General features: G+C 42.7%; 1 protein-coding gene across 1 annotated transcript in view; it reads right to left on the bottom strand.

Annotated features, from left to right (window-relative positions):
• Positions 1 to 21,004, bottom strand: part of GALNT17 (polypeptide N-acetylgalactosaminyltransferase 17) — a 315,475-nt gene that overhangs the window by 254,241 nt on the left and 40,230 nt on the right. The gene's annotated exons all lie outside the window — the stretch shown is intronic.

Below are 21,004 nucleotides of genomic sequence, written 5' to 3'. Positions count from 1 at the left end.
TTGGAATCCCAGAAAACCATTTCTAACAGGACAACCTAGATGTTACATTTCAAGGAATAATAAATGAAAACTTCCAAGATCTAATTGAATCTGAGAGAAAGTGAAAACAGAAAGGACCACCCAATTAATTTCTAAAAGAAACCCCAGAAGAAAAAGTCCCAGGACATCATAGTCAAAATCCAGAGCTCTCATATCAAAGAAAAAAAAATACTGTAAGCAACCAGAAAGAAAAAATTCAACTCAGGATCATACAAGAGCTGGTAACTTCTCTATAAAAGAGAAAGGACACTAGGATACAATATTCCAAATGGCAAGAAAATATGGAATAACAGCTATAAATAATTTACCCAGTAAAGCTAAGTATAATCTCTTAAGGAAAAAAATAGATTTTTAATGGAATAGAGGACTTTTGAGCATTTGTGATTTAAAAAAAGACTGGCTTCATGACTCATATTTCCTTGATCACTCACATAGACTCTTCAGACTGAGCCCTAAATCTCTCTGAGTTAATCACCTGGAGAACATCAGGATTGCCATTTCTTCTTTCTTCCTTGGGAGTGATCATCAATTTTTTTACACTCTCCCTTTAGTGACTGCCTGGCCTTTCTATTGCTCCTTGTAATATTTAAGATGTCTTCAGTCTATCACTTTTGACCTAATTTTCTTTTAAGACAGAGAGAATCTGCTCTTGCAGTTTACAGCCTAGTAAAGAGATACAACTTATGCAAAATTAAAATCATAGGAAACAATATAATTTCAGTAGTAATAAGAGTTTGCAATTATACAGTGTTTTAAGATTTGCAAGTACCTCGTCTCATTTGGTCCTTTCACCAATTCTATGAAACAGATGGGGCCCTCCTTAAAGTCTGATGATGTTTCTGCTCATCTTAGTTTGTGGATGTATTGGAACCAACTAATTGCTGAATTGGAATCAATTTAAGGAAATGTTATAGACCCTAAATTTTTTTTCCAGATTTCTACTGGTCTGGAAATCGTCTAGGACTCAGCAACCAGTAGGCAAGTTGGAATCAAAAAACACCAATACTTTAGGACACAGTCTAGATTTTTATCAAACATCTTTCACAGAGCTAGGATGCACAGCAGATAGAGCACTGGGCCTGGAGTTAGGAAGACCTGAGTTCAAATCCAACCTTATGCATTTACTAGCTTGACCATAGGCAGGTCACGTAATTTCCATCTGCCTGACTTTTCATCTATAAAATGAGAAAAGAATAGCACCCTACTTCTCAAGGTTATTGTGAGGATAAAACAAGGTATTTGTGACATGCTTTGCAAACCTTGAAATGCTATATACATGCTAGCTATCATTATTCATTTTTTGGGCCTTTAATAGTCTATATGTCTGCTTTAAAGGATTCCTATTTATGTATTTCTCCTTAACCAGTACCAGTAAAAAAAAATCTAATAAAACTGGCTCACATAAATTTCCTACCCTTACCTCCACCAGGAAAAAAAATCACATTTGGTTATTTACCAACTACCTGAATTTATTTCCTAAGAAACTCAGGGCTACCCAGACCGAACAGAAAGTATAAAATTGACCAGAAGGGAAACCTGGGAAGACCTATATGAAATGACGCAGAGTGAAGTGAGCCAAACCAAGAAAACAATTTATACCATAACAACGACATTGTAAAGACAATTTTGGAAGACTTAAGAACTCTGATCAACATAATAACCAAATATAACTTCAGAGAATGAATGATGAAGCATGTAATCAGCCTCTTTCTAGAGAGGTGGCAGACTCCAGATGTAGAATAAGATGTACATTTTTGACGTGGCCAACGTTTGACTGTATATTTATTACAAGGCTTTATTTTTCTTTTAAATGGGTAGAGGAGAATAAACAAGAGAGAAAATAAATTCTTGTTACTTGGGGGGAAAAGAAAATTTCAAATTAAATAAGCAAATAGGAAAGAAAGAGTAGGTGCCTTTAATTCAAGCATTCTTCAATGTCCTAATTGCTGTTGCTGCTGCTGGATTCTAGACCCATTGTCTTGGCCTTGGCCTCTATGGATTGAGAGTATTTCTTCCCATTTTGTTGACCTCCTGGCTCCCTCAGTCTTTTGGCTCATTCTGACTACTAATAAACGGTGACTCCTTGGCCTTTGTCTGAACCTCCTGCCTCCCCAACATTTATCTTACAGATAACAAATTACTCCCCAGCTTCATCAGTTTGGAGACCCTTTGGCTCTTTTTGATCTCCACTGACTTCAGACTATGAACCTTCACTCAGCTTGGGCTCTTTCCCAGTTTGGGTGCTCCAACTAACCAGCGCCGGCCTGAAGCTGACACAGGAAACAACCCTACTTCATCAAGGGTCAGGAAAAATCCTCTCATTGATCCTATGTGGCAGCTAGAGGCTGATCTATGTTTTAGAAATATGGGACCTACAGGCAATGAGGAGGCTAAACGGAGAGATCAGTCGCCTCTCCGGACACAGGAGGCTGGTCACGGATTTTACAAGCTTGGATTCTCAAAAGTTTGCGCTTAACCTGGCAAATGACTAACCCTGTGAGAAATGCTGCAGCATGGATTTGATGCTGGGTTTTGAATAAGGAAAATCTGGGTTCAAATCCCACCTCCAACACTCACCAACTAAGAAACTAGCCCTGGGTAGTCCTATCTGCTTGCTAAACCTCGGCATCCTCACATGGAAAATGGAGCCAGTGATCCACTCATATAACTACTGGGAGCACCAGAGGAGAAGATATTAATAACTGTTTCGTAAACTTTGAAACACTAGACAAAGGTGAGATATTATTGCTGTTCTTGCTGCCCAAACTTCTGTGTCTACGGTGGTGACAGATAAATTATCAGGGGCGGGGGGAAGAGGGGCAGCAGCAAGACCAGGTAAGGAAGTGTCAGGTGGGGATTTGAAAAGGATTTAAATACTGGATTGTAGATCTAAAGCTAGAAGAAATCTTCACTTTTTTATTAGATTACAAGCTCCTTGAAGGCAGGCATTGTCTTTGTCTATGTGCACCTGGCACATAATATATGTCTAGTGACTGATTGTATCTCAGGGTTCATCTAGTCATTGAATCACAGATTTAGGCTGGGAAAGGACCTTAGAGTGAGCCCACACTCCCTCATGTTACAGATGAGGAAACCAAGGCCCAGAAAGGACACTCTTCCTCCAACTTAAAAAATGCTCCATGTACTCCCCCACAGTCACTTAACCCAATCTTTTTTATCGGGGGGGGGGGGCTCTTCTGTGTTAGTGAATCAGTCTGAAAACCACCAATGACTATTCTCTATGTGCCAGCTATGACTAAGATTAAAAAAAATAAGACAGCAAACTCCTCTTGGAAGTTTATATTCTATTGAAAGACTAAAGCATGAACACAAACTAAATGTGTAAAAAACAAAAGGGAATTGGGAAGGGGAAAGGCACTAGAAATTGGGGATCAGGATAGATCTCATGTAGGAGGCAGAGCTTTGCTGGAGTTTGATTATTTCTGACAACAGAAAGACATTTTTTCTCAACATTAGACACATAAAAACAAATACTTGAGGCTAAGGGCTTAGGTTAAGTATACTCAGGCAGGAGAACAAGTGGGAAATTTAACTTTGGTTATTAAAAGATTTTTTTTTAGATCTCCCATTTTAAAAATGTTGTGACCCCTTTTGGGGTTTTCTTGGCAGAGATCCTAGAGTGGTTTGCCATTTTCTTCTCCATCTCATTTTACAGATGAGAAAACTGAGGCAAATAGAGTAAAGTAATTTGCCTAGAGTCACACAGCTAGTAAGTGTCTGAGGCCAGATTTGACCTCAGGAATGAGTCTCCTTGACTTCAGGCCTGACACTCTATGCACTGCACACCTAGCTGCCCTTTTTTATTAGAAAAATATTTTAAAGTATTTTAAGTATTCTTAACATACTGGTACAGAAGATGACGGCAAAGGCAGATGAATGCAAAGTGGGGCACAGTCCTACAAAAGGAGTGTCAGAAGGGCTCAGGCGCATGAGGAAAACTAAGGGTGGGTGGGAAGGGTTTAGTTTTGTTTTGTTTTGAGCTAAATTAGGTAAAGAAGGAAAATCAAAGAAAGGATAGGAGTGTTGCTCAGGGGGAAGATGAAAACTGATGAAGAAGACTAGACTGAACCTGATTTTGCTTTTTTTCTCTCAGCCAAGAAGAGTGACCGACCTCTGGATTGGGAAGGACAGAACAAAAATGGCAGAAAGGGAGTTGAAAGGAAGGGAGGGGGGGAAGAGAACACGGTGGTCGCCCTTGATGAGTTCACGCCTCCAGGCCTATGTGGCTTCATCTGAAGCCAGTAAAAGATCCATCCGCTGTGACTGCCGGGCCACAGTCAGGGTTCTGTCAAAGATCACAGAGAACAGGAGAGATGCTCCAAAACTGGACAACGGCAAATATCCTGATTTTCAGAAAAGGGAAGAGAGGAAAATCAGCAAGGTACAGGCCAGTAGTGTTGCTCAGTCATACGTGACTCTTCGTGGCCCCACTTAGAGGTTTGCCATTTCTTTTTCTAGCATGTCCCTATTTCACAGATGAGGAACTGAGGCAAAGAGGTTAAGTGACTAGCCCAGGGTCACACAGTTAATGAGCAGATTTGAACTCTGGTCTTTCTGACTCCAAGCCCAGCGCTCTATCCACTAAGACACTTACCTCTCTCCATAGGCCAGTTAGTTTGATTTAAATTAGTGGCAAAATACCAGGACCTATTTTCAAAGAGAAGGTTAGTAGACATCTAGAGAAGGAAACAATGATCATGAAGAATCAGTACAACTTGGACATGGACAGGTCATTCCAAATTGACCTCATTTTCTTTTCTGATAGAGTCACTTGACTAAGAACATGGTAGCTAAAACTTACCTAATATTGTAGCAAGGCATTTGACTATTATGTTATTCTTGTGGGCAAGAGTGAGAGATGTGAGCTAGGTGATGCCATAGTCAGATGTGTTCCAAACCAATCAAAGTGCCAGACCCAAAGTCCATAATGGTATGATGTCACCCTCATGAGGAAGCCTCAGGCAGAGGGTCCAAGGATCTCTCCTTGGCCCTGTACCATTTAAAATTTTTATCAATGACTTAAATTGAGAATATAGCACCATTATTAAATCTGAAACCAACCTTTTAAAAAGGGGGGGCGAAGTTTCTTTTTTAAGCAAAAAAAAACCCACCACACACAAACTTGGGTTCAAGAAATCAATTTCATTAATATAAAATGGAAGAAGATCTGAAAGTGTGAAGTGAACTTCCAAGTTGGCATGAGTCAGCACTGTTCTACGGTACCCGAAATAATAAATGGGATTTTAGACTATATTAAGAAAGGTAAAGTATCCAGATGGGGGACAGGATGAGTGTTCCATACTCTTCCATGGTCAGACCAAATCTAGACTTCCTAACTATTAGACCAATCTTAAAATTTATGCGAGATGGGGGCTTCCCCTTCCACAGGAAATCTTCAATCAGAGGCTGGATGAGCCTTGTTGGGTATATGGGTGAAGCCACTCTGGGTCACTTTTGGATTTGACTAGATGATACTGAGACCTGATCCACTCTAGTAGCCTATGATCCCACAATTACTGTGCTCTATTAATGATGCCTTATTTTAGGAAGAACATCAAAAAATTGGGAGAATGTCTAATGGGAAGAGAACAGGATGGTGAAGAGCCTTAATATTATGTCATATCAGAAGTAGCTGAAGGAAGTGGGGCCATTTATCCTGGAGAAGATAAGACTGGGGGGAAGGAAGATGACAACTGCCTTCAAGTATGGGCTGCCAAATTGAAAAGGGATTAGTATTGTTCAGCTTGGCCTCCAAGACATAAACAAAAAACAAAGGGTAAACTATTGCAGGGAAATATGTTTAGCCTCAATGTAAGGGAAGATGCCATTGGTGATTAGAGCCATATGAAAGGAAAATAGGCTGAACTGGGGGAGAGCGGACCCTTCCCACCCCTCCAGGGAGGGACCGGATGCTGACTTGTGGACAGAAGTCTTCTTTCTGGGACAGCTTGCTCTATAGAGCTTCTGAGGTCTTTTCAATGTGCTGACTCTGAGATTCTGTTGAGTATTTTTCATTTTAAATGGTCCACAGACTTCTCTCCTAATAAAGGGAATACAATCCCAGATAAATGACTCACTAAAGTGAGGTCTCTGTTTTCAATCTGATCATTTGGAATTTTGATTTGCCCATCTGCCTGTTCCCATGCCCATCTGTCTGTACCCATGCAGAATGGCATTATGTCTGCAACTTTTAAGTCTTAATGAGTTTTCTAGGGGGTCCTGAAAGTTTAGGTCAAACAGGGTCAAACAGCAAGTATGTGTCTAAGAAAGAACTTGAACTCAAGTCTTCCAACTCTGAGGCTAGCCTGGCACATAGTAGGTGCTTAATGAAGGGTGTTGTTTGATAGAAGGATAGGACTAGGCCTGTGCCTTGGTAGGTACGGAGATTTCACAGGTGTAGGGAATTTCAGGATAAGGAAAATCCTTCTACCCATGCAGTCTGGCACCTTTTCTGTAACTTATGGCCTCAGAGGGCACTGGGATGGTAAGTGACTTGCCCAGGTTGTGCCAGAGACAAGACTTTGCCTCCATGACAGCTATCTACTAAAAGTATTAAAATAATGCAAGGAAAGGGCAGCTAGGTAGTGCAATGGATAGAGCAGCGGCTCTGGAGTCGGAAGGTCCTGAGTTCAAATCCAGCCTTGGCCACTGACTAGCTGTATGATCATGGGCAAAGCACTTAATCCTAATTGTCATCATCATAATGCAAGGTAGCCATGAAAATGTGAAGTGAGAGGAATGACCATGAAAGTCCACCAGAGAAAGAGAATTCATTTTCAGGTTGGGGAGGGGGGCTAGAAAGGCTTCAGGGAGGAAGCGGAATTCAGTTGGGGCTGGAAGGGGAGACTAGAAGGAAGGGAAGAGGATGCAATAATAGGGCCCCTAGCGTAGCTGCCTTCTCTCAGATGACTCCGCAGGCTCCCTCCCTAAAGGTTCTTTCTCGATTCCCCGCCGGCGCCGTGGCCCACCAGCCCTCAGTCCACAAACTAAGGGGAAACCTTTCCAAACTATAGACTCGAGCCAGAATATGGAAAGACTCCTGCTGGGCGCTTGCAGGAGCTCGTGCTTCAGCAGCACCAGTGATAACAGGACCTTTTTCAAGGGCTCTGTTCATTTTCAAAATGTTTTACAAACATCAAGAGCATTAACTAATTAATGAAGGTCCTTTGGCGAGAGCCCAGCAGATCCTTGCCTTCACAATGCATCTGGCAGGGCCCCATACCTGGTCTCCCGCCTCCCCCGGCAGACTCTGGAAGACTAATGAGCACCAAAGCGAGAGTGTGCCAGAGCAGCCGGTAGGAGGGAGGATATAGGTAGGTGGCTTCAGAACACACCACTAATATTACATCTTAACCCAACTGCAAAAAAAAAAAATAGGTTTCTTTTTTCTTTTTTAAGCAAAAAATAACCTTTAGCAAACTATGACTTTGTCGTCCTCATTCTGCCTTTTGATGTTGGTAGAATGAGCTGATTGGCTCTTGGTGCCTGCATCCCTCTAAACCTCACAGCTCTATTGAGGTGGGGTCACCTTTAGCCACCTGTGCATTGGGCCCCACCGCACTCCAGGACACGAGAAGCAGAAAGAGCCCTCTGCCTCAATGTGGCTGGTCAAAGGCTCCAAGATTTAGAGTTGAAAGGAACATTAGAGATTACAATCTAATCTTCCCATGTTACAGATGAGGAAATCAAAGCCAAGACACATTTAGTGACTTACCCAAGGCCACACACACAGTAAATGGAAGAATAAGAATTCAGTCTTAGGTCTTCTGAATCTAAATTATAAGAGCTCATCACGGAGCACAAACTTTGGTCTCAACCCCCGTTAGCATTGGCCTGTTGGGGACTCGAGGGTAGCTGACTACCTTCCTCCTCAGAGTTGAAGGGGAATAATTTAACTAAAAAGAGCCTTTACCAATGTGATTAGCCAATTACTTTCAATTAGCCAGGAAGAGTTAATTAGCTTTTAGTTAGGGGTATTAGCTAGGATAGCACAGTAAGAACAGCTGGTACAAAATGTCCCCCTCCCCTAAACTGGGGGCAGACTCTGCCTCAGTGATATATAGAGTCCAGAGGAAAGTAGGCTCACATTTATAGAGCACCTGGGACGAAGGGGCCCCTGACAGCTCTTGATCCTGGCAGTCTTGGTCTCACTTTGTGGTGTCATCACAAAGCTCCCCTGAGATGCGTAGCTCACTACTGGGGACCTGAAGCTATCTTTCCAAGAAGTCCCTAGTTTGTGCTCAGTCCTCTGATGCTCCTGGTCCCAATGGAATGTTTGCTCTCCTGATGTTTGGAGTTCATAAGGTCATACTCTGGTCAAGGAGGATAGGAAGGAGCAGAGGCTCTCTCTTCACTTGCCCCAAATGATTACCTTGAGAGTTTGGCTGGAACTGTTACATCACTGGGCTGGTCTACTATTGGAATACTGGAGTTGGAGGAGGGGGAGAAAGAGGTATGGAGGGAATGAGGAAAAAAGAGACAGGAGGAAGAGAGGGAAGAAAAGAAATGGAAGAGAGAGACAAGAAAGAGAAAAAGAAGGAGAGAGAGAGAGAGGAGGGGAGAGAGAGAGACAAAGAGAGAGAGAGACAGAGAGAGAGAGAGAGAGAACAGAGAGACAGAGAGGGAGAAAGACAGAGAGAGACAGACAGAGAGACAGAGAGATAGAGAGAGAACAAATGGCAAGCACTATGCTAAACCCTGAGGCTACAACTACAGCAAGACAATTCCCATCTTCAAGGAACTTATATTCTAACAGGAAAAGATAACACATTAAAGGTAGTTGGATTCCTTGTCTAAAACCCTAGCATTCCAGGCTTGGAAGAGACCTCAGAAGCTACTAAGCCAACCTGCTTTTCACCAAGAATGCTCTTTACAATTTCAGAGATGTGTGGTCAACCAATATCCCCTTGAAAAACTCCAGTGAGAAGGAACCAATACTTTCTAAACCAATCCTTTCTGTGTGGACCCATTTCTAATAGCCTGGAAGCTGATTCAATTTTTACTTATTGTTCCTCCTTCACCCTCTTGGGCCAAGCAGAATACTATAATTTCTCTTCAGCATTGCAGCCTGTTGAGGGCTTAGACAGCTCTCCCACTCTTCAGAAGTCTCCACTTTTCCCGGCCAAAACTCCCCAGTTTCCTCAACCCATCTTCACATGGCATTATCTCAAGGGCGGTTGTTTGGTCTAGGACACAATGGATGTTTCATAAATGTCTGTTAGTTGACTACCTGGGTGAGAGTGAGGAGTTAAGGATGACATGTAGGTTGCAAGCCTTGAGGACTGGGAGGATAGTGTTGCCCTCTACAATAATAGGGAAGGTAGGAAGGGGGAGAGTTCGGGGTAAGATAATGAGCTCAATTTTACATGTGCTGAGTTTAACATGTCCACTGGACATCCAGTTTGAGATGTCTAAGAAGCATCTGGAGATGCAATTCTGGAGGACAGGGGAGGTTAGGGCTGCTTGAGTAGATCTAAGAATCTTCAGCATAGAGAAAGTCATTGAAACCATGGGAGCTGAGATCACCAAGTGAAATATTATGGAGGAAGAAAAGAAGAGGACCCAAGACTGGGGATACCCATCTTTAGCTGGTGTGACCTGGACAAAGATCCAGCAAACGTGATCAAGGAGTGATCAGACAGGTAGGAGAACCATGAGAGGGTAGTGCTACAAAAACCTAAAGAGAGTATCAAAAAGAAAGTGATTGATAGGGTCAGAGGCTGCAGACCTGCCAATGAGAAAAAAAAGGTCATTCTATACATACTTAAGGGATCGCTGGTAACTTTGGAAAGAGCAATTTCAATTGATTGATGAAGTCAGAAGCCATACTGTAGAGAACTAAAAATAAAATTTGAGGAAAGAAAGTGGAGGCACCTATGTAGAGGACTTTCTCAAGGAGTTTATCCTTAGGGGTTGAGAGATTGTAGGGCATGGTATAGACCAAGAATAGGGTTTGGGATTGCAAGGCGGACAGAGAAGTTGGGTAGGTTTTCACCATCCATTAGAGTTTGGGTTGCCTCTGGAGTCTGTTAGTCAGATGGACTCAGTTGTACAATGTCTATACATGTTGTCAAGTATTCTTCAAAGTATTTCCCTTACAATATCATCACAATTCTGGAAGAAGCTCCCTGATGGTCACCATATAGAAATACCCCATCTTCTCCACAGCTTTGTCCACACGGAGGCATTCTAAGTATGCTTCAGCTCCCCATGATGCTACAATCTTAAGTGTCAGAGCCCCAAATAGGAATCGGATCTCCAAACAATACATCTAGCAATCTCTCCATTGAATTATGCCATTCTCTCAAGAAGGAGTTGACTTGGTATGTGTCCCCTGTTGATCCTTTCCACACTCACCCCTAAATGAACTTGTCCTCTTGACCTAGTCCTAGTCTGTCATGGGCTGCTCATCTATAACAACAGATATATAGAAACATACTTCACTCCTTTGGTCACCCCCATCCTGCACCCCTTATGCCATTTCATCACAAAGACTCCACTGAAAACCTCCCAACCAAGTCTGTCATTAAGATTGTTCAAGATCACAATTACACCATTGGCGGTGATGCCCGAAAGCATTTAGGCTATATTTGTATAGAAGATGCCATCTTTTCCCACCTCTTTCCCAAAAAAATAGCAGTACCGTGATTAACAGATAAGGGTTCATTTTTTAAGCTGCCCAGGCAGAAAGATTTCAAAAATGCCTGGAAAGACTTACATGAACTGATGCTGACTGAAGTGAGCAGAACCAGGAGAACACTGTATACAGTAACAGCAACACTGTGCAATGACTAACTTTGATAGACTTAGATTTTCTCAGCAATACAATGATTCAAGACAATTCTGAAGGACTTATGATGAAAAATGCTGCCTTGCCTCCAGAGAAAGAACTGATGAAGTCTGAATACAAATCAAAACATACTATTTTTCATTTTCCTTTCTTTCTTTTTCTTTCTTATTCTTCCTTCCTTTCTCTTCTTTTCTACTTTCCTTCCTGGTTTAAGTTTTCTTCCACAAAATGACTAATACAGAAATATGTTTTACATGATTGCACACATATAACCTATATCAGATTGCTTATCATCTTGGTGGGTGGCAGGAGAGAGGGGGAGGGAGAGAATTTGGAACTCAAATTTTTTTAAAAAAGTTAAAAATTGCTTTTATGTGTGATTAGGAGGGAAATATCATTAAAAAAGAAAAAGAAAAGGAGGAAAAGGAAAATAAATTTAAAAATGCAAGCTGCTCAAAACAGACATAACCAGGAGTCCAATATTCCTTTTTCTATCTTCGTCGTCATCCTCCCTGAGTGCTAGTTGAATAATTTATAAATCACATCACTTTCAGATGCATGGGACTTCACAGGGAGAAATGAGATGTTTGGTTCGTCTTGGCTTTCAAGGGCAGTCTTTGCTGATCAGATTAATCATCCCCCATCCCTCTCCTGTCCCCAGGCAGGGATGCAGCCCTTCTCCTTAGCTGGGACCCCACCTGTGGAAGTTTCCAGTACAGACTGCCAACCCCAGGAGTGGAGTTCACCTAGGCCTTCTGTATCCATCCATCGCACCTTCTCCAACAGCCAGGATGGACACACGGCCATGCTACAAAGTAAGCAAAGCCCACAGAACTCCCTCTAATCAGTTTAGCCAGCCAATAAGCATGAATTAAGTGCTTACTGTGTACTGCGTGCTAAGGACACAAAGGAAGTTAAAAAAACAAGAGATCACATTCTAAGAAGGGAGACAACATGGAAATAGCAATACATACGAGAGAGATACAGCACAATAAGAAACATTCACAAGTCACCTTGTCAATCTTTTGGAGATCAATAAAACCTGTTACTTTCCTCTCGTCATGTTTCTGATCAGATGAGATAATACGAGGTATATCCCAAAATAACTCAAAACTGCACTAAGACTTTTGGGACACGCTGTAACGCGCCAGACAAGACTTGAAGCACCTTAGAAATTCTAGTTGTTGTTATTAATGGGGCTCCAAAGGATAACCATCTGCAAGTCTCCCTTGTGGTGGCTTTCACTTTGGCCAAGCTGACTCTGTCCTTGGACTGAGCCCTGATAACCGCTAGGTAGCCGGGGGAGAGGATGACAGAATAATGCTTTTTCTGTCAAGTTTTTGGAAGCCTGCTTTTACTGGGCCTGGCAAACCCAATCAACAAGATATCACTAAGATTAATGTATCATAAGATATAATGAGAGTCAGCATGACCCAGCGGATGCACACCTCACCTTGTAATTGGGAAGACCAGAGTTCAAGACCCAGCAGAGACACTTACAAGCCATGTGACCCTGGGCACGGCACTTCACTTCTGCCTCATCTGGAAAATGGGGACATGATGGCACCTACCTCCCAGGGTTGTTGTAATGAAATGTGATATCTGTAAAGTGCTTTATGAGCCTTAAAGTGCTCAGTAACAATGCTATCATTACTGTTGCTTCTTAGTGTCTCAGTGCTCCAGGGCACCCCAAGATGACAAGTGGGCATTCATGTGCATTGCCAGGCATCACAGACCTGGTCAAAAGTAAACCTCCTGGCATCGTGCTATCCGCTGAGGATACAATGTCAGATCCCTGTTCTCAAGCAGTCTGCCATGTTGCAACATAAGCGCCTGGCAAGTAGGGGTGGTTTCATCCATTGTCTTGGTATGCTTGTCAGTTTACTTACTGATCATTCTATTGGGACAAACAAGGGACACACTGAAGCATATACAAAGTGGATTCAAAGTCAACGTGAGACAACAGAGGTGGGGGAGGGAGTCATTAACAGCTTGAAGGCTCCCTGGAGGAGATGAGCCTGGAAGAAAGCCCAGGAGCCTACATGGCAGAGGCGAGGAAGAGGTAGAAAGGGCTGAAGGCCTTTACTTCACAGGTGTGTACCTCATAGATGTAGATCTGGAACAGACTTTAGAGCTCATCTAGTCCGACCCCCTAAATTTTATAGATGAGGAAACCAAAGGTCAAAAAGCTTGAGTGACCCGATCAAAGCCATACAGTAGTCAGTGACAAAGCCAGGATTTAAACTCAGGTCCTACAATGCTGAAGTTCAGCACTCTAGGCTCATACCTTGGCTCCTTTCTACCTTTCTGGTCTTCTTACACCTTCCTGTCCTCTACATCCTCTGAGATCAAGTGACACTGGCCTCCTACACAAGATCCTTCATCTCCCCATCCCAGGTATTTCCCCTGGATCTTTCTCTCTCCTTATCCCCACCTCCTGGCTCTCCTCCAAGTCTCAGCTAAAGCCCAACCTTCTTCAAGAAGCCCTTCTCCATCCTTCTTAATGTTAATGCCTTCTCTATCCATTGTCCCTAATGTGTCTATATCTCCTTGTGTCTAGTTGTTTGCATGTTGTTTTCCCATTAGACTCTAAGCTCCTTGAGGGCAGGGGCTGCGTTTTGCCCTTCTTTGTATCCACAGTGCTTAGTATGGAGACTGGAACATAATACATGCTTGCTAACTTAACTTTCCACTGACCCTCTTTGACCGAAATGAGAGAAACTCTGCAAAGTGATTTACTAAAATTGAAAAGCTATACCAATGTCAACCATTATTCTAAGGGATCTCTGGACCCCTCTTTCACTCTGCCCTGAAGCCCTGTCCAAAAAGCAGCTTCTTCAATAAATGTAGCCATCCTGCACATTAGCAGTCCAGAACCTGGTGTTCTGTAGCTTCGCTTGCTGCACTCAATTTAAAATAGGGGAATGAAAAGGAAAATGTTAATTGCACATCGATTCTGGAATGGAATTTCTAAAACAACAAGAGAAAAATAAAAAGGGTCCATTTCAGGCCACAGCTAAGCAAATACCAGCGTCTTCAAAACACTTGGAAGTGCAGCCCCAGAAATGATTCATGGGTCAAATCTTCAGGATGCTCTTTCTAACATAAGTAGAGGAAGAGAGGACAATTCCAACGAATGCAGCTGGGCCTGAGCACGTTTTAAAAAAATGATATATGGTGGAAATCTATGCATGCAAATGGATAGCTACGCTCCAAGTCCCTGCCAAAGCCGAGATTTGGTCCAAAAAGCTATGAATCCTTCTGCCTTCTTACCCCCTACAGCCTTCATTAATAGGGCTCAGGAGGCTGAGAAATCACAGATTCAGAGCTGGAAAGGACCTTAAAATTATTTAGTGCAGGCCACTCATTTTAAAAGAGGAGGAGACTGAAGTTCATAGAGGTTATCCAAGGACAGACGCAGGAGGAGTGGTTCCTTCTCAATCTCGTTTGTTGGATCTTCATCTATATCATTCTTCCTAATTATCCCCCAAGGTTCTGTCTCAGACCTCTTCTCTCTACATTCTCATTGGGTGACTTCGTCAGTTTCCAATGGGTTCAGTGTCCCAAGTCCATGTGTCCAACCCTATCCTCTACATTGCCAACCGCCTATTGGACATTTGGATATGGATCAAAGATCTAAGGCTGGAAACCACCTCAGTGTCTATCTAGTCCAACTCCCTCCTAATAGGAGATTAAGTGATTTGCCCAGGGTCACTCAGGTAGTACTTTTCAGGTACGGGACTTTGAACCCAGGTTCTCTAACAGTGTGCATTCCACAATCCCATTCTCAGAATTAGTAGAGACATCTCAAATTTAACTACTTTCCCAAAAAAGAACTTAATATCTTTTCCCTAAAAACCAATTCTCCTAAATTTCCCATCCATATAGAAGGCACCACCACACCACTCAATGGGAAGGCAGAGGTCTCATTATTTATACTAAAGGGAACCATCACTTAATAGCTTCTGGGTACCTGGATGGACAAAAAAGATAGAAAACAAAAGATTTCTTCATGTTGGAATGCTGTTCACCTCCTGATAGGTGATGAGTTCAAAATGCAGAATGAGATAAACATTTTAGGGCACAGGCAACACAGGAATATGGTCTGTTTGACCATCGGTGTTTATTACAAGAGTTTTGTTTTCCTTTTTTTACTCGGGATGTTAAAGCAAGAAAAAAATAAATGCTTATATAAAAAGTAAAATAAAATAAAATTGTATAAAAGTAATAAATAAAATTAAAGGGTTAAGCTAGGTGGCTTCTGAGGTCCCTTCAAATTCTTTTTCTTGTGAACCTTCTCATCTGACTTCAGACAGATTGCTTCACCTCTGTAGGCCCCTCTGAAAATCAAGGCACGTGGACTAAATGACAGGATACAGCAGTAGGAAGAACACTGAGTTCAAGTTCAGCCTCGGATTCACTACATGTGTGACTTGTTAGTCAGATTACTTCCTTGGGCCTCAGTTTCTCCATTGGCAAAATGATGGGGGGCTGGGGGCTGGGGAGGGGAACTAGTGGACCTAGGCTCCCTTCCAGCTCTCAGGTATAGGAGCATAGATCCAGACCTGGAAGGAGGGTGGTTTTGTCCAATCCTCTCACTTTCCTGAGAAGTGAATAACTTCCTTCATGGTCCCTCCCGGCTCTAAACAGTTGACGCTGTGATCCCAAGTCCCTCATCTCTAAGGCTGACATCAGGAAAGAAAACTAAGCCTTTCTACAGTCCTGTGCCATGATCAAATCATCATTCTGGATCTGACACCGGGAAGTATCTCTTCACATTCTCACTTCTGTTGAAATGCAGATTTTGGCAGAGGAAAGACATAGCTGGTATTTATCTGTCTATTTCAAAACAAAGTTTTAAGATAAAAGAAGACTGCCTACCTGTGTTTTCTGTCTCTCTAGCATATGTGCCCGGAGTCTATTAAGGGAGAGTGGCCTTCAGTAAAATAAATAAAATAAATCATTCCCCAGCTGGCTCAGATTCCTTCTCTGAAGCACCCCACGTGATGTGGCCTGCGAAGGACGAAGCAGGCAATGGCGGTACCACCATCTTTAAATGAGAGGAGTGTAGGTCATCCCCCAGACCCCTTCAGGATGATATCCAAACTGCTGCATGGGCAAGGGAGGCAGGAAGAGCTTGCGTTGACATTCTGCTAATGCCTCCCCTGTTGGTGCTGCCAACACTTACTTATTAAAGCCTGTTCATCTCACTTTATAAAGAAACTAAATGTGTCACAGGCCAGGTCTAGGTCTAGGCCTTTCTCAAAAAGACTGGTCAGTCAAAGCTCCCGAGACCTGACTCCTGACTCACAAAACCCAACCAAAAAACAAATTTGGGCAGCGATCCACATTTTGTACGACTTCCTACAGTACACCATCCTATTCCATGGTAGGATGGTTACGAAGGAGTCATTTCTGTTTATTGAAAAGATAATGGGCTTTTTATGCAGGAAATTTCACACTGGAGGAAGCTTCCAAATGGATCACAGTTAAATCTCATATCCATTTGCCTCTCGAGGGCCTTTACAACTCTCCTGCCATTTACACTAATTATCAGAGATGTAGTATTTAGAGTTTATGCATTTCAGGCCCCTCTCCACCCTCCAAATCACTCTTGTTCTGCCTCCGGGTACCACATTTAAGTGTGCATGCCCAAGGTGTGACTGACATGGCAACCCGCTGAATGTATGCTGAGCTGGGGAAGAAAATCCTCCTGTCCTCCTTCCTCCTTCTCCTCCTCAAAGATGAAAAAAAATGAAATAATGATGACTAATAAGCAATATACAATTGATTATTGGTAACATATTATTATAGAACAGGTTTTATCTACAATAGACATTATATATAATAACCATGTATTAATATTATTATGTATTATCTTGCAATAGTCTGTAGAACATTAAATAGAAAAGACAATAGCCGGGGATAGGCTGCCCCAGGACTGTTTCCATCTGAACTCCAGGAAATGAAGAAAAATCATGATAATAATAACCATTTTTATTATTAAAGAAGGGTTCTCCTGAAGCCGGCCAGATTTAGCGATCGAGGCATGTTAGGAGAGGAAATGATGAAAAACACACGAGATGTCACAGCAGATAACAAAGATTTAGTGCTTTACTGAATACCTAGGAAGAGACAAACTGGTGGCACTGGAAGCTTCTGGTCCTTCATGACCCGGCCTGTAGCTTCCCCCTCCTCCCATCCACGGCTGGAGTTGTCTTAATGATGACTTCGGCAAGCCTGCAGAGGGTGAGCTCACCTGCCAATGCTTTCATTCAATCAGAAAAAGCAACTGCTTCGTCCACCTGCATGACAGTCCGTGGAACATTTTATATATAACACACCCATATGTGTACATAAACACACGCATATACATGTGTTAAACAATATAATTTATTGTATATCATATGTATATTATATGTTTATATGTTAGATTATGTATATTATACTCTACTATTTCTATCAGGAAAACTCAGGAAGAGAAATCTTCCCTGTGCTCTATCTGCTATACCACCTGAGTTCAAATCCGGCCTCAGACACTTTCTAGCCATATGACCCTGGGCAAGTCACTTAACCTGTTTCCCCCAGTTTCCCCAACTATCAAACGGGGATCTTAACAGCGTCCACCTCCCAGGATTGTTGTAAAGATGAAATGAGATAATATTCATAAAATGCTAAGAATAGTACCTGGCATACAGAAGGCGTTTAATAAATGCTTGTTTTCTTCCCTCCCATCTATAGACAAGGACACTGAGGCTAATAGCAATTAAGTGACTTGCCGAGGGTCCCAAAGCTCATAGTTGTCTGAGGGAATCCCTGGATTCATCCGTAGGCAGTACGATCCTGTAGAAGGAATGTCGAATTTGGAATCGGAGTTCTTGTTCACTTGTTTAGTTGGACTCTTCACGACCCCATCTGGGGTTTTCTTGGCAAAGGTACTTGGAGGGGTTTGCCCTTTCCTTCTCTGGCTCATTTTACAGATGAGGAAACTGAGGCAAACAGGGTGAAGTGACTTGCCCAAGGTCACCCAGCTAGGAAGTACCTGAGTCTGGATTTGAACTCATGAACAAGACTCTGGGCCAGGCCCTCTGTGCGCTGTGGCGTCACCTAGCTGCTCACCTCACGCATTTTATGGATGAGAAAATCAGATTCGGGGCTTCACATACTGTTTCTATTGCTTCTCGCCCGTGTGAGCCTGGGTACGTTCAGGTTTCACGGGAGTTTCCTCAGCTGTAAAGAGATGAAATCCTTCACAGAGGCGGATTTCTGATCCCTGGGACGTGCAAAGGGCACTCGATTTCCATCTGGGACAGGTGGGTTTCAGTCCGGCATTAAGAGCCTCAGCAGGGACAGCTGAAACCTAACTGGACGTGGGTGGCTGAGTTTTATTTTGTCTTTCCGACCGTCTCCCTCTTTAGGATGTAAGCTTCTTGAGGGCAGGGATTGTTTTTGCTTTTCTGTGTACTTAGTATATTTCCTGGAATGCAGCAAGCGCTAAATAAATGCATAGCAATAATAATAAAAAGCACCTACTGTGTGCCATCTCATTTGATTCTCACAACAACCCTGGGAGGTAGGTGCTATCATGATCCCCATTTTACTGATGAAGAAACTGAGGCAAGCAGCAGTCAAGTGACTTGCCCAGGGTCACCCAGGTAATAATAAACTGGATTTGAACTCAGGTCTTCCTGACTCCAGGCCCAGAACTCAAGTCACTGCAACCCTCCTGCTTATAGTCCACAAGGAGCTCCCCATAGCTTCCCTGATGACTGACTGACTTCCGGCTCAGTGATCTGTGATCTTCCCTGTGCCTCAATTTTCCCATCTGTAAAATGAGCAGCTTGGACTAGAATCTAGTCACCAGATGGTTGTTAGTGTCCCTTCTAAATCTATGATTGTAAGGTCTGATTCTGCCGTTTATTTTGTTCTTTTTTGTTTTGTTTTGTTTTGTTTTGTTTTTGGAGGGGAGAAGGCCAGGCAGTTGGGATTAAGTGAATTGCCCAAGGTCACACAACTAGTAAGTGTGTCAAGTGTCTGAGGCTGGATTTGAACTCAGGTCCTCTGACTCCAGGGCCGGTGCGCTACTCACTGTACCACCTAGCTGCCCCAATTCTGCCATTTATTAGCCAAATTTCTCTGAGACTCATTGACCTCACCTGTGAAATGGGAACGAGAATCCTTATGACTCCTACCTCATGGAGCTGTTGGGAGGAAAGCATTCTGTAATATCAAAGCATGATGACAGTCATGCACAGCAGTGGGCCACAAAGTCGAGTGCAAAAGATTGTAATTATTACCACTGAGCTGGGACCCAGAAGAGACCTAAGAAAACAAACCCCTCCTTCCCATCTCTGCAGAGGTGGAGGCCAGTGGGTGCTTCATACTGCATATACTGTCAGAGACCCCAGGACACTGTGAAGATCAGGCCACCTCATGGCTCCCTCTTTTAACTCACTGTTCCTGCTAACCAGATACTGAGCTTGGTTGCTTCTATGTTGCTTAAAGAATGCAAGCCCTATCAGCACCCCCTCTAAATTTCAGCACCCGAGGCTAAAGCACCAACTGCCCCACCCTGGTTATGACTCGGTCTACTATGATCATACTCAACTGAATCTATAAATTCTATGATGAGCCTCAATTTCCTCATTTCAAAATGGGCTCAAGCTGGATTCCAGAAGCAATAAGAGGCTATTTCTAACTTACCAGTTAAAGAGCCCAAATTTAGAAAACTCTATAAAATACACCATGGAGGAAGTAAAAAATATCACCCCATATGCAGGTGTCGCATTGTCTCTTTTCCCAGAAAATTAGCCACCTTCCTCTGACAAGGAGCAGCATCATGGAACATTAAAGCTGGGATAAAGCCAAGAAATCCTCTTACCCAACCCACTCATTTTACTAATGGAGACACAGCTGGAGCCTAATGAAAGAACAGACTCACCCAAGATCATACATAGGAAGCTTTCAAGTTATTAATTCAACCAATTTTCAGGCCTGAAGCCGATGACATTTATTTTGGAATTTATTGAATTAAAAATTCATAGAAAAAATAATTGACGATTTGTCAAGAGCTCTTTGCATGTTGTTGTTGTTTTCAGTCATGTCCAACTTTTAATGATCCCATCAGGGGTTTTCTTGCCAGAGATACTGGGACGGTTTGCCATTTCCTTCTCCAGCTCATTTGACCAATGGGGAAACTGAGGCAGACAGGGTGAAGTGACTTGCCCAGGGTCACACAGCTAGTAAGCATCTGAGGCCGGTTTTGAACTCAGGAAGAGGAGTCTTCCTGACTCCAGGCCCAGCATTCTATCCGCTGCACCACTGAACTGCACTTTACATGTGTTATTTCAAATGATCTTCACAATGCACTTATGAGGTTATTACTAAAGTGAGGATTCTTTGTTTGTATCAATGACTCCAGGGGCAGTATGGAGAAGCCCGTGAGTCCCCCTTCTCAGAATAATGTTTTTAATCAAATAAAATAAAATGCATAAGATTATAAGCAAAACTCATTTTATTAAAAGACAGGTTTCACTTTTTAAAAAAAAAATTTCTAAGTTCATGGACCCCAAGTCCAGACCCCCTGTACTGAAGGTATTTTCATTCCCAATTTAGATGAGAAAACCAAAGCTCACAAAGGTGCTTTGCCTACAAAAACTACTTCCCCACCATTTCTCCCATCCAACCCCTTCTTTCTTTCTCACACAGTCACTCCTCTACTCCAGCAGTGGTCAAAGGTGGGGGGGGGGTGAAGACCCTGTCAGGGAGAGGGTCCCCTACAAGGTCAAAGCTATTATCCTAATAACATTAAGATATCTGCATTTATAATACAGTGAGTATCAATGTAACACACAGAAACAAATGCTCCTGGTTGGGGGAGAGGGCAGTCTGCAATAATTTTTGAGAGTGGGGTCCTAAAAGGATCTTAAAACAAAAAGGCTGAAAACTGCTCCCCTCAGTCCAGGCCCTCATTACCTCTCAGCTAGACTATCAAAATAGCCTCCTGTTTGGCCTCTTTGCCTCAAGTCTCTCCCATCTGAAATTCGTCCTACACGAAGCTGCCAAAGCGATTTTTCCCAAGTGCAACTTGTCATGTCAGTATAAACTGAATGATAAACTCCAATGACCTTGTTGGCAGCAGGAGGTACAGTCTTT

The sequence above is a fragment of the Trichosurus vulpecula genome, chromosome 7 (assembly GCF_011100635.1).
Source record: "Trichosurus vulpecula isolate mTriVul1 chromosome 7, mTriVul1.pri, whole genome shotgun sequence".
Lineage (NCBI taxonomy): Eukaryota > Metazoa > Chordata > Mammalia > Diprotodontia > Phalangeridae > Trichosurus > Trichosurus vulpecula.
The sequence above is the reverse complement of the archived record's forward strand: the minus strand, read 5'-3'. Positions and strand labels throughout refer to the sequence as shown.